Here is a 10,799-nt window from a genome sequence, read left to right as displayed (position 1 = left end):
CTCCTGGGCCATGTGCCTGAAGATGTGCGCCAGGGACCCGTCGGGGCTGGCACCCCCGTGGAGCCTCACCTCCTCCTCCTTCACGTCTCCAGAGTGGCCGCGGCGGCGGCATTCTCGCTGAGGTCACTTTGCTCCATTATCTGGACAATTTCACCTGGGGTTCACACACAGTCAGCACCCCAGGAAACTATGCGAAGCTGTGGGAACATCTTCTCGAAGGGCCTCCGGTTTCTTGTCGTGCACGGGGCCACAATGACGTGGAAAACCTTGTCTGGGGACAGGTTCTGCTGTCTGGTGAAGTAATCCTTCACCAGAGAGCCCATGATCTGCTGGGGAGACTTGGCCGTGCAGAGGTGGGGGGTGACGGGGTGACCCAGCAGCACTCTGCATATCGGACCCAGCCGGGGCAGGCGGAGGTCAGCGTGGGAAGCCGGGGCTCTTCCTCGCGGTGCTGGCGGTACCGGCGCGCAAATTCCTTCTGACTCTCCAGGATGCTGAAGTCCGCGGCTATCGTCACGTCAAAGACGGTGCATCCCAAGGCTTTTGAGGAAGCCGCAGAGCCTTCTGGATGCATCAGTGACACTGAGGCTGAATTTAGCAGCAGAATAAGGCGGAGACTGAGGGAGGACACACGGACACTGCCAGCACCTTGTGCTGTGAGGTATCACATTTCTTATTCAGGTTCAGAACACGGAAGAAGTCCTTCGCGTTCTGCTGAGAAACTTGGACTCCTTCCCCTGCGGTCACACCACTGTCACACGCCAGGCAGTCACTCAGAAATATCCTGGCATCGGCCAACTTACGGAATTCTCCCTTCTCTCTGTCCTCCTGAGCCGGACCCCGGATGTCGACTGCGGCATTCTCTCGGTCATCGGTTTTTGTTTTTTTAACTACATTCCTCCTGTGTGCAGTGCTCACACTTCATCTGGAGCAGGGCGGGCAGGGGCCGGCTCGAGTGACCTGGAGGAAGCACGGGGAGAGCAGTCAGTCACCGCTGGTCACCTCTGGCGCTGCTGGCGGCCGCTTTTATGTCCTTTCTTCCTTGTGGAGCCTCTAGGGAGGGAAGCCGCCACGGTGCCCGAGGCCGAGTTCCAGGAGGCCGGCAGTGCTGTTGGGATCGTGCCGGCAGTGGCGGTGCTGGTCCATCAGTGCCTGGCCCGTTCTCTGGAGATTGAACCTGCAGGACTACTGAGGGAGGGAGTGGCTGCCGCTGGGCTGGGGGGCCTCCTGAAAGGGTCGGTCAGGACCGGTGCTCCCACTGTGGGAGCGCACTGACCACCAGAGGGCAGCTCCCGCATTGAGCGTCTGCCCCCTGGTGGTCAGTGCACTTCATAGCGACTGGTCGACCCGTCGTTCTGGTCGTTCTGCCACTCGGTCGCTGGGCTTTTATTATATAGGATAGCTACAGTCAGCATGACATGACCACTCAGAAATAAACACTCCCCTGGCCGTGTACTCGGCTGGTTAGAGAGCATCCAGATACGCCAAGATTTGATGCCCGGTCAGGGCATACACAAGAATCAACCAATGAATGCATACGTAAGTAGAACGGCAAATCTCTCTCTCTCAAATCAATCAATAAAATAAAAGCCTGTTTCTGTTACTGGTGGAAGTGGGGTTTCCCTTTCCCCACTGGGTGCTGGGGGTGGGGTCTTGGCAATATCTTAAGAAAAAGAATTTTCGGAGACTTGCAGGGGAGGAGGAGGAGTGATTTTTGTGTGTGTGGGATTGCATCCCTGGGTTTCTACAGTCCCATGTCCCTCAGTCCAGTCCTGGAAGAGGTGCAGCTGGGGATCCAGTAGAGCTAAAGCAGAGCTGGTGTCCAGGCTTCCTTTCCAGGGTGGCACTGGGTCAGTACAGCACCAGGCTCGTTGCAGTCCATTAGTCCATGGCGTGGGCAAATGTAGGGGAACCAAAAGAGAGAGCCTCCTGCAACAAGAGTCCCAAAAGTCCTGCCCTAACCGGTTTGGCTCAGTGGATAGAGTGTCAGCCTGTGGACTGAAGGGTCCCAGGTTCGATTCCGGTCAAGGGCATGTACCTTGATTGTGGGCACATCCCCAGTAGGGGGTGTGCAGGAGGCAGCTGGTCAATGTTTCTCTCTCATCGATGTTTCTAACTCTCTCTCCCTCTCCCTTCCTCTCTGTAAAAAATCAATAAAATATATATTTTTAAAAAGAGTCCCAAAAGTCCTGAAAGCACATGAGAGCGAACTTCTATGTTTAGGGGATTAAATTCCAAATCTCCCCATAGGTGCAGTGGCCACACCTACTCTGGCCAATGACCTGTTCCCAGGTATGACTGACAGGCAAGTACCTTCCCTGTGTCACCCCGCCTTTACTGGGCATGCGTCTGTTCTCCCCGTCCACGCCCTTCCCCCAGCATCTGTGTGGAACAGACCGGGGCTCCTTGGGGAGGGCTAAACGGCAGCTTCCTGGCAAAGCTGCCCCAGTGGCCTGTAAGAGCTGGCCTTCCCTCTGCTCCTTTCCTGGTACTAATAACTAGGTTGATAATAATGGTGTCATTTCCATTTTTTTAAAAAGGAAAGAAATAAACAGTGAACACTTTGGGTGTATTTCCACGTACAGTTATTCACTGATACAGAAACACAACATTGGGATGGACTGTACTTTCGACTGAGGGCCAGGTGCTTTGCTTCCCCACCCCCTTTTCATCCTCCAAATAAGCCTCAAAGCGGGCTTATTTTTAACTCGTTGGGAGATAAACTGAGGCATATTAAATTTTTTAAGAGTTTATTTGAGCAAATACCAATTTAAATAATCCAATCTTGCAGCTAGAAAAGAGCTCCAAGGAGCTGCACGAAATGAATTACTGTCACAGGCAGAGGGAGCAGGGACAAGGAAGCTACACTAGGCAAAGGCAGGCTGGTTATTGCAAGGTTACTTCCCTCAGCGCGGGTGGGGAACGTCCGGCCCGATCGACATCATTTGCCCTGGCCCTGCCAAGGCATTCGGGGTGAGTGAATTAAATGACCAGATATAGCAGGCTAATTTTTAAGCTGATAATTTTGTATGGGCTGCAAATGATGTTATAAATACCCAAATGGCCCTTGGCAGAAAAACGTTTCCCAGCATTGCTCTAGAGCTGGCGGGATTTTATCAGGCAGATCACCTAACTAGTGCTGACCAGGGGATTCCTGATTGATTGGTTTAAGATTCCATTTCCGGGAGAGCCAAAGCCAAAATTAAGTGTTGGTTTGGTGACATGGGGCTTCGCAGCATAAGTGACTCCATTTGGGGCCTGCTGTCTTGTTTGTTTTTTTGTGTGTGTGTATTTGTGTGTGTGTGTGTGTTTAATATATATATATATATGTATGTTTATATATATATATATATATGTGTGTGTATAAATATATATATATAGATATGTAGATATAGATATAGATATGTGTGTGTGTATGTGTGTGTATGTATATATTGATTTCAGAGAGGGAGAGAGAGAAAGAAACATCCATGATGAGAGAGAATCATTGATTGGCTGCCTCCTGCACACCCCCCTTTGGGGATGAGCCCACAACCCAGGCCTGTGCCCTTGACCCTTCAGTCTGCAGGCTGACGCTCTATCCACTGAGCCAAACCAGCAGGGCCTGCTGTCTTGTGTTTAACAAACCCCGTGAGGAGCTGCGTTGCCCAAGGTCACGCAATTGGGAACAGGGCTCCGTGTGAACATAAGCTGCTGGACTCTGGAGCCAGAGCTTTCAAAGGCTGTGGTTCCTCTGCTGTGTCATACGGCACCTGGCCTATTGAATATTTTAAGCTGAAGGAATCTGAGAAACTGGCAGGTGCAGGAAGGACTTCCTGACATTGCCCTGAAGCAGATTAGGACACCATCGAGTGAGCAGTGCCCGCCCTGTGCCTGGGGAAAGGACACCCCTATCTCCACGATGGAATCTGAAGGAGCAGCCTTGCTAAGTTTACCCAGGTGACTACACTCAGCTCCCACCTCCTGTCCTATAGCATTCCTCCACTTTCCACTCTTCATCAGACCTGGCATGAGAACGCTCAGGTTTAACCACTTCTTCAGCCTTCATTTCCTTATGAAGGTTCCCATGTCACTTAATACTCCTATTAAATGAATGTGCATGCTTTTCTCTTGCTAATCTGTCTTTTGTTGCAGGCTCCCAGTTGAGAACTTAGAAGGATCGAAGGAGAGATGTTTTTCCTCCCCTAAGCAACCCTACCATTTCCTGTATATCCGACTTGGGGCTTCCATTTTGAGCATTTCTCCACGCCATCACGCATTCTTCTCACACAACGGTTGGTAAGACCGCATTTCTCAGGGAGCAAGGTTTAGCTGCACCAAGAAAACACGGCTCTGGGCACCAACCCGACATCAGCACGAGTGCCCGTCCACCACTCAGACAGGGCCTTAGATCTGCCTGTGTTCAGGGAGCACAGATCCATGAGCATTTTTGTGTGTGAGAGAGACACATCGATTGGTTGCCTCCCACATGTGCCCTGACCAGGCCAGGGATTGAACCTGCAACCGAGGTATGTACCCTTGACTGGAATCGAACCCGGGATCCTGTAATCCGAGGGCCGACACTCTATCCACTGAGCCAAACCGCCTAGGGCAAGTTGTGTTTATTTTAATAAACAATCTTGAGATTTTAAAACAAGCTTTCATGTTGATATTTCACATTTAAAAGACATTTACTCTAAGACCTTATATTTCCCAGTTAGGATTTTCTCAAACTGGGTTCTGAGATTTTTTCTTAGAAATATGTGAGAACATAGTTTTTCTTTTAAAAAAAAATTTTTTTTTTTTAGCTCATAACCGGTTTGGCTCAGTGGATAGAGCGTCGGCCTGAGGGTCCCAGGTTCGATTCCGGTCAAGGGCATTACCTTGGTTGCGGGCACATCCCCAGTATGTGCAGGAGGCAGCTGATCGATCTCATCGATGTTTTTAACTCTCTATCCCTCTCCCTTCTCTCTGTAAAAAAATCAATAAAATATATTTTTAAAAATTTTTTATTGATTTCAGAGAGGAAGTGAAAAGGAGAGACAGAAACATCAATGATGAGAGAGAATCATTGATCGGCTGCCTCTGCACACCCCTTACCAGGGATGAAGCCTGAAACCTGGGCCTGTGCCCTGACTGGGAATTGAACTATGACTTCCTGGTTCATGGGTTGACGCTCAACCACTGAGTCACACCAGCCAGGCGCGAACATAGTTCTTTTCAATGAAATTATTGCTCTAGTTGAGTTAGCCTATTTTTCTGAGGATCATCCAATCTGTAGTTTTCCTCAAATAAAAGTTTTTTATATAATTATAAAATAACACTAGCTTCATGAAAAAAAAACACAGATAATACAAAATGGTATAAAGAGGAAGTTGTGAGGGGGACAGACACTAAAGAAAGGAGCACGGGGGCGGGGAGGTGAGTGAGGGAAGCCCTCTGGTCCTGGTTTTGGAGTAAGAGGAGCAGGAGGGCAATTCTACTGGTTTTGGGGGGCAAAGCAAGGATCACTGTGCAGGTAGGGCTCCTACTGAGGGACCCACTGTCTGTGCAAGAGCAGCAGGATCAGCCACCAGCCCCAGCCCCTTGCCCTCCAGGGCTAGATGACAGATTTCATCCTTGGCTCCCAGGCCTTAGTTACGCCCCATGTAAAGCTTACACAGCTTGGCAACTGCCACCACCCACATGTCAAGCAGAAGCTGGAAGTACACTGTCCATGCTCCCAGCTCCATCCTCCCATAGCAGCGGGGTGTCCACGCCAAGCCCCCTCTCCCTTTCACACACACCTGGGCCATTTCACGCCTGAGGGCCTGATCCCCTAAGTGGGGTGGAGAGACTAGCAGCACATTCCTCTCCCGCCCTCAGGACGCAGGGGAACCAACCCCTCCCCCACAGCCAGGAAGGCTCAGTTCTGGTTCCACAAATCAGGGCCAGAGGACTCACAAGGTCTGTTTTCTGCCCAAATCACCGAAAGTCTAAGCAGAAGCCCCCAACACCCGCAAGACCTGGAGCCTGGGAAACCAGCAGGCCTGTGGCCACTGCCCCAGAGGGCTTTCCCATCTCCCTTGGGTGCCCTTACTCAGCTGTTAGGCTGCCCAGCACTTCACCTGGCCCAGCAGCAGTTGTGGCAGAGCTGGCTGCCCCTCCCAGCCTGCCTTGCAGCTTGCGTGCTGCCCTGGTACCTCGCCCCATGAGAACACCGGGCTTACCTGCACAGCATCCCTTCCCTGGGAGGATGGGTCCTGACTCATTAGCACTCTGTGGGTTCCCTGAAAAGCAGCCCCACAGGGACCAGGATTTGGCTCCCAAACTGCCTGTTACAGCACCTCATCTTCCCTGCAGGGCCTTTCCCAGGGATCAGCTGCTCCGGGTACCAGGATTGATGCTTCCTTAGGGACACCTGGGGCAACTGCTCCACAGGCCCAGCAACCCCTCACTCAAGCCTGTGCACTGCAGATGGGGCCCTCACTACCCTGCACTCACTCTGTGCCCCTGGTCACACAACGCAGAGGTCCCCAACAACATCAAGAGCCAGCACAAGGCAAGGGCTCGACAAATGTCGGCCACTGTTCTCCTGCTAAGTGTGCCTGCTTGCTTCTGCTGTCCCTCTGTGGCACAGATCGAGGCCTCTCACCATCACGGGAGTAACCCAGCTGGGACCTGTTAGGAGCAGGGCAAATGGAAGCCAGGTGGATTGAGGGCTGTGGTTTTGCTCCCTGCTCCTCTCAGTGGAACGCTGTAAGGACGCATTCGGCCACTGGAGGGCAGCATCCACCTAGCACATTTGAAGACAAGCTTTCGCAAAAGCAGCATTTTCTGGTTAATTGTGCGGGGTAGGAGGAAGCCTTAATGGGGGCTTAGTGGACTCTGGGTTAGTTGCTTTGCCCCAGGATTTCATTCACATCCACTCTTCTCCAGGCAGCCCTTAGTGAATAGAGAAGTGTTTTAAAATATAATCTATAGGCCCTGGCCAGGGTAGCTCAGTTGGTTAGAGCATTATACCTATATGCCAAGGTTTCAGGTTCAATCCCTGGTCAGGGCACATACAAGAATTAACCAATGAATGCATAAATAAGTTGTGGAACAACAAATTGAGTCTCTCTTCCTCTTTCTCTAAAAAAATTAAATTTGTTTTTATATATATATATATATATATATATATATCCTATATAATAAAGAGCTAATATGCTAATTAGACCGGACGACAGAACCATCTACCAGAACGACCAGTGGATGAAGCTGCGGGGCCATGAGGCAGCCGGGGGCTGCGAGGGCCGAGCCCCCTTGCATGAATTTCATGCATCTAGTGTATATGTGTGTGTGTGTGTGTGTGTGTGTGTGTGTATATGTATATATATGTACATATACATATATATACACACACACACACACTAGAGGCCAAATGCACAAAATTTGTGCAAGAGTAGGCCTTCCTTCCCCCAGCTGCTGGCACTGGCTTCCCTCTTACACCCGAGACCCAGGCTTCCCTCCAGCTGCTGGCAGGCACCCAGGACCAGGGCTTCCCTCGCAGCCCTGGCTTCATCCGGAAGGTTGTCCAGTCTAATTAGCATATTACGCTTTTATTGTTATAGATACTAGAGGCCTGGTACACAAAATTCATGCATGGAGGGGGGATCCCCTCAGCCCAGCCTGCACCCTCTCCAATCCAGGATCCCTCTCACAATCCAGGACCACTGGCTCCTAACTGCTCACCTGCCTGCCAGCCTGATCACCCCTAACTGCCCCTCCCCCCCGCCAGCCTGGTCACCCCCAACTGCACCCCCTGCCAGCCTGGTCGCCCCCAACTGCCCCTTGCCGGTCTGGTCGCCCCACGCAGCTTGCTGTTCAGTTGTTTGGTCATCCCTCACTAACCCCCCTGCCGACCTGGTCGCCCCACACAGCCTGTGTTCAGTCGTCCGTCCAGTTGACTCAGTCATGACAGCCCCTGACTTTTTATATATTAGGATACTAGAGGCCCGATGCACGAATTCATGCACATTGAAAGGAAATTAGAAGGTGGCTGGTGGGGCGGGACTGGGTGAGACGGGCTGGACACGCCCTGGAGCCAACTTCCTGCAGTCTCTCCCCAGCCAGCTGCACCTGGGGTGGCACCGTGGCTCGAAAGGAGGAGTGAGTGGGGTCCTTCCGGCAGGTGAGGTCCCTCAGCCTGGCCTGCAGGGATCAGGCCGAAACCAGCTCTCCAACATCCCCTAAGGGGTCCCAGAGTGCGAGAGGGCACTCTGCAAAGTTGCTGTCATACAGTGTGTGGAATGCAAACGCAAGTGTGCAGTAAACCAGATTTGGGACCTACAGTGCCCTACCAACATCATAACCCATGGCCGAAGGTGAAATCGTGCGGCCCCACAAGGAATTGGGCTCCCTCCTCTCTGGTTTTGGGGTGCATCACCCAAGAACAGCCGCTGCCAAGTCACTGCAGCTCAGCAGCTCCCGCATTGATTGAGCATCTGTCCCCTGGTGGTCAGTGCACATCATAGTGACCAGTCAGATGAAGGGAGGGACACAGCATATTAGATATACATATATACTAAATTTCTGCACGGGGGGCAGGGGTGTCCCTCAGCCCAGCCTGCACCCTCTCCAATCCAGGACCCCTCAGGGGAAGTCCAACTGCTGGTTTAGGCCCTCCCCTGCCGGCCTGATCACCTCTAACCACTCTCCCCTGCCAGCCTGATTGCCCTAACTGCCCTCCCCTGCCGGCCTAATCGCCAGCAGTCGGACATCCCTCTCGCAATCCGGGACCGCTGGCTCCTAACCACTCACCTGCCTGACTGCCTGATCGCCCCTAACCCCTCTGCCTGCCGACCTGATCTCCCCTAACTGCCCTCCCCTGCCGGCTTTATCACCCCTAACCGCCTCTGCCTCGGCCCCCGCCACTGTGGCTTTGTCCAGAAGGAGGACTGGACAACCAGAAGATGTCTGGTCAACCCTGTCTAATTAGCATATTACCCTTTTATTAGTGTATATGTGTGTGCATGTGTGTATATATATATGTGTGTGTGTATATATATATGTGTGTGTATATACATATATATATATATATATATATATATAGAGAGAGAGAGAGAGAGAGAGAGAGAGAGAGAGAGAGAGAGAAGTTTTATATAAAGAACCCTGTTTTCCTATTGCCATGAATTATAAAATGAGAAATTTGTTCCTAAACCTGGGTCCTCCCACAGGTGCCCAGTAGCAGCAGTTTTCTGAGTGCCCACATGCCGCCCACCAGGACTCCTCCCACAGGTACATGCTCCCACCTGCCAGCTGCTGCCTGCACACAGAGAAACCTGGAGGCCGCCCAGAGAGGCAGCAGCCCCTCCCGAACCCCGGTGTTTCTCCAGGCAGCCGCAGGGACAGGTTTCCCAGCCAGCGGGCTGTGTCCTGGTACCCAGTGAGGACCCCGCGTGGGCTCCAGGATTTTCCTTCTGCGTGCCCATCCTGCAGGCTTTGATCCTGGGGCTTGATCTTACTAGAAGGTGTTCATGGAAATTTGAGACAAAACCAGGACTCGTGTTCCTATATCAAATGGTCGGGCAATGACACCAAGTTGACCAGCAGCAACAGTAAGACATCCCAGCCTCACGTGTGAAAATGGATGAATTGAGGGAGCCCTCTAAGGTAAGGTGACCAGATTTTAACATTGGTAAAGCGGGACACCATTGACGGGGGGGGGGGGGGGGGGGGGGGGGCGGGGTTCTTTTTTTTTTTTTTAATATATTTTATTGACTTTTTTACAGAGAGGAAGAGAGAGGGATAGAGAGTTAGAAACATCGATGAGAGAGAAACATCGATCAGCTGCCTCCTGCACACCCCCTACTGGGGATGTGCCCGCAACCAAGGTACATGCCCTTGACCGGAATCGAACCTGGGACCCTTGAGTCCGAAGGCCGACGCTCTATCCACTGAGCCAAATCGGTTTTGGCCCGGGGGCGGGGGAGGGGTTCTTGATTAAAAATTTGGTCTATATTGTAATCGCTTTTGGTTTTTTTAATAAAAGGAAATTCACTTCTTAGATCATCGTTGAATTTGCACCCTCTTTTCTTACTCATTATGCTAAAAATCTAAAAAAATAATTTAAAATTATATTATAAATTATTATATACATATTGCTTAAAAACACAGTAAGTAGGTACATAATTACATGAACATATTTTATTGTTAGCTTATAAATTAAATTAATTTGATTGTTATAAAGTAACTATATTTTAAAAATTATTTTAATCCTATATTTCTTTCTAAATAATAACAATACTAACTTGTATTATTTTTCCTCTGAATTTGCCGTAACATAAGTCGTAAGTGTCACTTTCAAAGCCAGCGCTAGACTTTTTGCCGCCACTATAAAATATAAATAATACGAGTACTGTCTGCTAAATTCAAGAAAATTTATGTATTTATGAAATAAATAAATTACTTACCTAAATTATCTGAATAGCTGATTTGTAATGACATCACTTGTTTAACTAGCTTCCTAGCACGCAGTACAATGTGTATCATCTGAGAGACAGTTACAAAATGTTTTCGTCGTTGCCAATCCCCAAAAAATGCCATTGTTCATTAAGTCCAAACAATGGTGGTCGAATTCTAACAACTGATCAACAATGCGAACTTTGATAAGCAGTTCTCGATAATCAGTTCTCAACAATTATTTGTTATTATTAAAGTTTAACATTATAAAATTAACAAAAATAATATAAAACTCATATCCTGGCTAAATAGCCACATGGCCGCCAAAAACCGTATATTCCCTTCCCGTTATCCCGCTGTTCCCTAGCTTGTCATGCATTCTTTCCAAAAATCGGGAC

This window comes from Eptesicus fuscus, chromosome 5 (assembly GCF_027574615.1).
Source record: "Eptesicus fuscus isolate TK198812 chromosome 5, DD_ASM_mEF_20220401, whole genome shotgun sequence".
NCBI classification, from domain to species: Eukaryota; Metazoa; Chordata; class Mammalia; order Chiroptera; family Vespertilionidae; genus Eptesicus; species Eptesicus fuscus.
This window is presented reverse-complemented; position numbering follows the sequence as displayed.